Genomic DNA, 6,913 nt, shown 5'->3' on the forward strand with positions numbered 1-6,913 from the left:
CAGATGGATAAATGTAAACCTTGCTACACTGTTCTGAAGTCATTCTGTCCATAAAACTGGGTATTGCTGATTTCCACACCCATTCCCCAACCTATAATTTAGGCTCTCACTCTCTGCCCCTTTCCTCTCTTTGATGACTGTGCTCCTGTTAATGGCATTTTAGTATAGCTTCCTTCCTCCTTTGTTGTTGAATCTGGCCCAGATCCACGATTTACGTGGAGCCTGTTGGCAAATTTCTATTGATAAAGCGGCACACGTTATCCTGTGTTTGTACCGTAAGTGGCATTTCTCTACGAAATACTTGTGAGCATCCTATGGTACAGACTCGTTTGCCATTCCCACATAGCAGAAGTAAGCAAATTCAGTCATTGTGATTTTCATTCACTTGTATAAGAATCACCCATACTGCTTCTGGTGTAAATTCAGAATTGTGCCTATCTGTTGCTGACCTTGTTTTTCAGGATCTCGACTTCTATTCTCTGTTTGCTTAGTGTTTCCAGTGCATTTGCAGGGAGTGAAGATTGACCCCAAACACAGCTGCTCTTCAGAAAAGAGTCGTTTTTCTCTCACCATTTGGAAGAAGCAGTTGCAGAGAGAAGTGCTGCGTTTTCTTTGACAGTTACATTCAGTTAAAGTCTAATCACTTTACAGCAAGATCAGGAATAAGTTTAAAACACTGCTGTTCCCAGCGTGGGCATGCTTTACGAGTGACATTTGGGTCAGCTTACCAATGAAGGCAAGTCCTTGTTCCCGCTTAATCACTCATTGAGTGGGGCAAAAGTGAAAATCCCATTTCCTCATTAAAGAAAAAACTAGGCAGTTGAAGTGGGAAATACCAGCCCAGCCCTAATCAAAATTTATACTCCCAATTCCTGGAACCACCCTTCCCTTCCCTACAGCGGTTTCTGCCAAAGCTGTTCTGTCTCTCCTACTTATTATCTCTTGTTTTAACATCTGGCTATTTCTTGGGGGGTGCCTGTATCTACGCTATGGTTTTTCTCTTATTATCAGGATCTTTAGTAAAAATTTGTACAGATATAGCACAGCTTCGAGAATGCGCACTAAAATGGCAGTAGTGGATGGGTTGTGTACAGTCACTTGTTGGACAGAATGGATTTATATGAACTCAGATCTGGAGTGCTGGGACATCAAAGTGTATGGCGAGGGTTCAGAGAGCTGGCGTATGCTCTTGTACAAGTCTTTTGGGATAGGCAGGGGGAACGCCATTTGAACCCCCCCAAAAAATCCCACTTTCGCTGCTCAGTGTGCTTCTGTACCACTGCTTTAGCCTACTTTAGTAAGGGTCTGGCTGTTCTGGGTGGGGTTGTTTGCGTGTTATAATTTTTCAAGAACTTTGCATTAGTAGAAGTGGGCCAAGCTCTTGGAGCATTATGTACAATTACATACATGTACAATTACATTACATTATGTACAATTACACGGAAAGTTCAACATTCAGAAGAGCAATTATACATCATCTTATTTCAGTAATGAATGTTAGATCCATACCCTTTACTTACGTTTCTCCTGTAAATGTATTTTCTTCTATATTTTAACCTTTGAAATATTGCAGCTTTATACCTCACGTGAAGTGCATGCAGTGGGAGTCATAATAGACTGCTTGCTTACACGTAACTATTTTGTCTTCTTATGCAAATGACCACGTAGTGAAAAGTAATTATCTTGTCTGTAGTACATGGACTGGGGGGAAGTTTGTGATGCTCCTGCCATAGCTACTCTGTTTTCCTCCTTTCCCAGATACACATGGGAGGTTTCCCAACAGGACTATGACACGGTTGCCCTGAAAATATGAGGCAATATTTTTAAACAGATCTCCACAGCAAATACGTATCCTCTATCTGAGATATTTTAGACATGTTACAACAAATCTCTTTTGCACGATGCCATGGTAACTGCGTTGCTGCAGTTGAAATACTGGTAGAAGCAGAGAGGAGAGGGTTGTGCTCCAGCGCCTAGGCCCGGGCCTGGCGTGGCGCGGTGCGCAAGTACAGGCGCGGGCGAGGAACGTCGCCTTCAACGGGTGCGGGTCGCTGGGGACAAGTATCATCAGATTAGCTGTCCTTTAGCCAGGTAAGGGAGGAAATCAGAAGTACCGATAAGTTTAGGGAAGGGTATTTTAGGAGGAGTCAAAGGAGACAATTCTTTATTTTCCTGTGTGGTCTCACAAACCATGGGAGGCCCCAGTTGAAACTGGATGAAGGCAGAAACTGCTCCAGTTTCTGAGACAGGAGGCTATTTTAGGCATCCAGCAAGCACTTGACCTCCCTGGAGTGGTGGGAATGAAAGCTGACTTCAACGGTGGCATTTTGGATGCGGGGGTGAGACGTGGGGGATATTTAATGTGGCCAAACAAGGGAGATTTTAAGTTCAAGCAGAGCGCTGCACCTGGGTGTAACCAAGGGTGAAATAACCAAGCAGGCAGCTTGCTCTCTCCAGTGTATTTCCAGAGAAGCTTTCCTAGCCTCCCTTGTTGTGTGAAGTGTTTATGATGTCTGCTGAAGGGATTTCTAGAAAGGCATGTCCAGCAGTGGATAGATGTCTGGGCCTCTACTGAGATTTACGTTTCATCCTGGCCATGAAGAAGCAATAGACCCATCATGTCAGTTAAGATTTAGTATCGCTCCTTGCCTCTGAAGATCTTGGTAAGCAGAGCAAAGAAGTCACCACTCCCCGTGAAATTAAAGGAATTTCTCATAGAAAGAGATAATTTGGAAAAAAAAAAAATAAGACTAGCGTAAATAAAGCAGCTGGGAATGAAGTGAGAGAGACCTAGAAAATCATTTGGGATCTGGCCAAATCTTTCTCTTAAAACACTTTCCAACAGAAAAGAGCTTATCAATGCAACTGTCAAAGCTTCAAGAGCTGAAACTAATCTCTTCTGTTTTTTGGTTTTCAGTGAAGACTTTCTAGCTTTTAATTTTACCACCATTTTCTCCTACAGGGTAGAATCTTGTCCTGACCTGCTCTGTTCTTGTTTTTGTTTTCTGGTGTGTTTTTCTTTTTTTCTTTCCTTTTTTTTTTTTTTGTGTGTGTGTTTTGTTTTGTTTTCTGTTTCCTTTTTTGTTGTTGTTGTTTTCTTTTTTGTTTTTGTCTTCGGGGGAGTTGTTTTCTGTTTTGTTGTTTTCTGGCATTTTTTCTGCTCTCTTTTTTGTTTTCTTGGTTGTTTTTCGTTTTTCATTGTTTTCTGCTTTTCTTGTTTTTTGTTTGTTTTCTGGGATTTTGTGTGGGTTTTTTGTGTGTGTGTGTGTGTGTGTGCGTGTGTGTTGGATTTTTTTTGTTGTTTTGCTTTTTGCTTTGGTGTCTTTTAAAAAACAAAAAACAGCAAAACCCAGTGAACTCCTCCAACCAAAACGACAAGGTTGTTGGAGTTGGCCAGATCCAAATGGTAATGTAACTTCTTTCAAACCCTTTTGTTTGTTTGTTTGTTTGTTTGTTCCCCTCTCACCTCCCCTTGACCTGTGGAGTTGCTGGGGATTAGATAATTGGGCACTATCTAATCACCAGGCCTGAGTCAGTGAGTGCTGTGCGGAGCAGCAGTCTGAAGTGCCTCCAGCCTGTGACCACTGAAGTGCTGAGCTGTTCGAGCCCTTTCTATCTTCCCTTTCTTCTGGGTGGGCATAGTTTGACACTGACAGCATCAAGAAAGTGACCAACAGCAGCTGTCAGCAATAGGTTTCCCAGACTTCTTTCAGCTGGCCAAAAATGGCTTTAGTGAATACTATTTGGAGGGCAAAATAGGAAGTTTGATAGACAACCACTTCATTTCTTCAAGATGCTGCTAGCTACTAAGTCCCAACAGCAAACCAGTTTCTCATCAGTACTGATGGTTTTGTTTGTTTGTTTGTTTGTTTGTTTGTTTGTTTTCTCCCCTAGTGCAATTAGGATTTGTTGAGAACTGATAGGAGCTGAGTTGAAATAATGTCTTAACTACAGGAAGTTTTGCAGCTTCTGACTTTGAGTCAACCCTAACTCCTGCTTTCCATGCATTCCTTCAGGTTCACGCTGACTAACGCATTCAGGACATCCAAACAAATAACAGCAAGATATAAACCAGGCTGGAGAAGCAGATGGGCTTAAGAGTCTGTCACTGGGTAAGGTACACCTACGGCCACAGACTTCTACTGTATTAGGTTGCAGTCCCTTAGGTCACAACTTCTGTCTCTTGGCTAAGGCATTTCTCCAGATCTTGGACTGCCCTCTGGGCTTGCTCAGAATTCAAAGATGTTTGAACCTAAAAGCATGCACTTATTCCTGCTTTGGCCACAGCTCCAAAGTCGTCAGAGCAAGGGTGTCTGAAGAGCTTGGCAAGGCCAGTGCTTTTGGCCTTCCTGCAGTGCATTCTCTGAGCAGTCTTCCTCCTCCTTCTTGAAAGCCTTCAATACCTAAAAGCATGTTTTGAGACCAATGTGTCTAGAAATATCTTCAGTGTTTCAGAAAGGTACCACCCACTCCCTGAAGCAATATTTCTGATCACTGCTCTGAGGAGCATTAAACTGAACCTGTCCATAGCTGATGTTATTTTCCTCACATAAATATTGTGGGCTCTGAAAGTAGGGAAAAACTGACCACCAGGCTCAGGGAAAGGAGGGCTAAGCCCGAAGTTAGAAGGACAGAAATAAACAAGGGATAACAACGATGCTGAGATATTTCAGTGTCAGTCTCTCAATGCAGTGATGCATGCCTCAAAATGAAGGAAGAAATTTGAGAGCTCCTCAATTGCAAAGCTGTCTTTAGACACACCTTTTCAATGTGGATTTCAGAGCACTGAAAGAGGGAAAATCTGTTATTTTGAAGGGATTGCGTGTGTTTTTACCAGGGAGGCAAGATACCGTGAGAGCTAGCTACAGTGACCATGCTCACGAAGAAAGACTCGCTTTTCTCTGTTAAAACTTTTAACTTGGGCACATAACTAAAGCTGCCCAAAGGCAGAGAATTAATTTGAGCGGCCAGTACTTAATTTGTATTGGCTCTCGTGGATGCTGCTTACATTAATTACAGGGATCCCATTGCACAGGATGAACTACTACTGAATCATTTCTTAGATTCATTAAACTTAAGTCAGCTTTCATCGCACATGCAGGGCTTTGAACTGTTCCTGAATAATTTCTCAATTCATTTTCTTCAGGCTTCGATTCCGACTGCAGGTCTTGTCTTTTCCACCTACACAGCCACCAAACAACGGGGTCGATCTTTCTGCTTTGACACAGGCCACGCTGTCACCAAAGGCATTGTCACTAAAGGCATCGAGATGGTGTTGGCTGCACGTTTACTGTGACAACTGCAAGTTACTGTCTGGCTTATTGATTGTGCACAGGTCTGGGTGATTTTGGTGCGTGGAGATAGGGGGAGGAGAAGTATATCACAGTGGGACAAGGGAAAATGTCTCTCTAGGTGTGGTGAGCTCCAATGACAGCTGCCTGTCCCCGAACGATGCTGTGTAGAGCAGCCTGTGATTCCCACTCTGGGGCCGAGGCCCCAGCTGGAGTCATGCTCAAGTCTGATGCGTGCTTTGCACAGACCCAGTTCCTGGTTGCAAACAATCTCCCAAAGAGGAAGGAGGATGCAGGACCACACTGGAGGCTCTGTATGACTTTTGCGGTTCCCTCTCTTCACGCCCATTCCCAATGTAGGTGCTACAGTGGGTCTCAAAACAGGAGATGAGATGAGGACTGCATCCCAGAAGAGGAAGGTAACGTTTTCTGAATCCACGGGGCAGTTCTGTTCAGAGCCCTGTCTGGGCATGAGGAAGAGATTAAATTTCCATCCATCCCGATGGACAAGACTTTTTGCATCTTTGTTCTGATTTCCTGACAGGCCGGCGTATCATACATCTAACCTTCTGGGTCAGCAGAGGAAGGAAGAGGGTGAAGTAAGACACTGAAAAGACACTGAAATCATTATTAACAAATAATAGGGGCTAAGAGGAAACGCACCCTCATGCATAAATCCCCCTTACTATAATAGCACAGGTATATGCTGATATTGCTGTCCAGACTGTGGTTGCCCCCAGCCATGATCAGGCAAGGCATAAGGTGATTGTTTCCTCCATGGCCGCCATGGCAGCCTTCTTAACGTGTTGTGGGGATTATTGCTAATGCAGCAAAGACATTTTTTGGCCCTGAGTCATTGCTCATGCTATTCAGCCGAAATTTTCATGAGAGTTATTTACTAGCAGTTAAATGCAAATGGGTTCTGCCTTACACGGAAGGCAGAAAAAGGTACATTCCCTGCTCTCTGAAATTTGTGATCTAATTAGAGATGGTAGTTGTCAAAACATCTCTGTGCCCCAGTTGCTGTTACTAGGGATTTTAACCAAAGGCATCTCTTTCTCTGAGAAGGTACAATACTGAGGAAATACCGAGGAAGGTACATAGTGTGGAAAAAATAAAGAATCTTTAAAAATATTTTTAAATAAATAAAACAATTTACTTTTTTTCCCTTTTGTTTGAACTTCTCACGAGCTGAGGGAGATCAGCAGAGTCAATTTTTTGTGGCTTGTGCCCTTGAAATTGTATGGAACCCACTCACCAAGATGCCACATTCAGTAACAGATTGGGTCTGAAATGCCATTGTTGTTTGGGTTTTATATGCAGAACGCTTTGAATTTTCCCCTGGGGAATAGGCTCAGTATCTGTAGGTGATTGCATAGGATCACCTACGTTGTTATAGGATTAGACAAGGGCAATGGGACTGCAAACAGAGTGTTTGGGGAGAGGGGAAAACCCTATGAATGCCTGCAGATTCGGACGGGTTGGGACTTCAGGCTTACAGTGACCTTTTAAAGAACTATTGCAACACTTTCCTTTGAGCCGTGTACAGTTACGGTATGGTCCATGTCTGATGAAGGTTGTGACACTTGTTTCTTTCTACAGCAGTAGTTTCTGACTAATAG

This window comes from Anser anser, assembly GCF_964211835.1.
Source record: "Anser anser genome assembly, chromosome: 3".
Taxonomy (NCBI): domain Eukaryota; kingdom Metazoa; phylum Chordata; class Aves; order Anseriformes; family Anatidae; genus Anser; species Anser anser.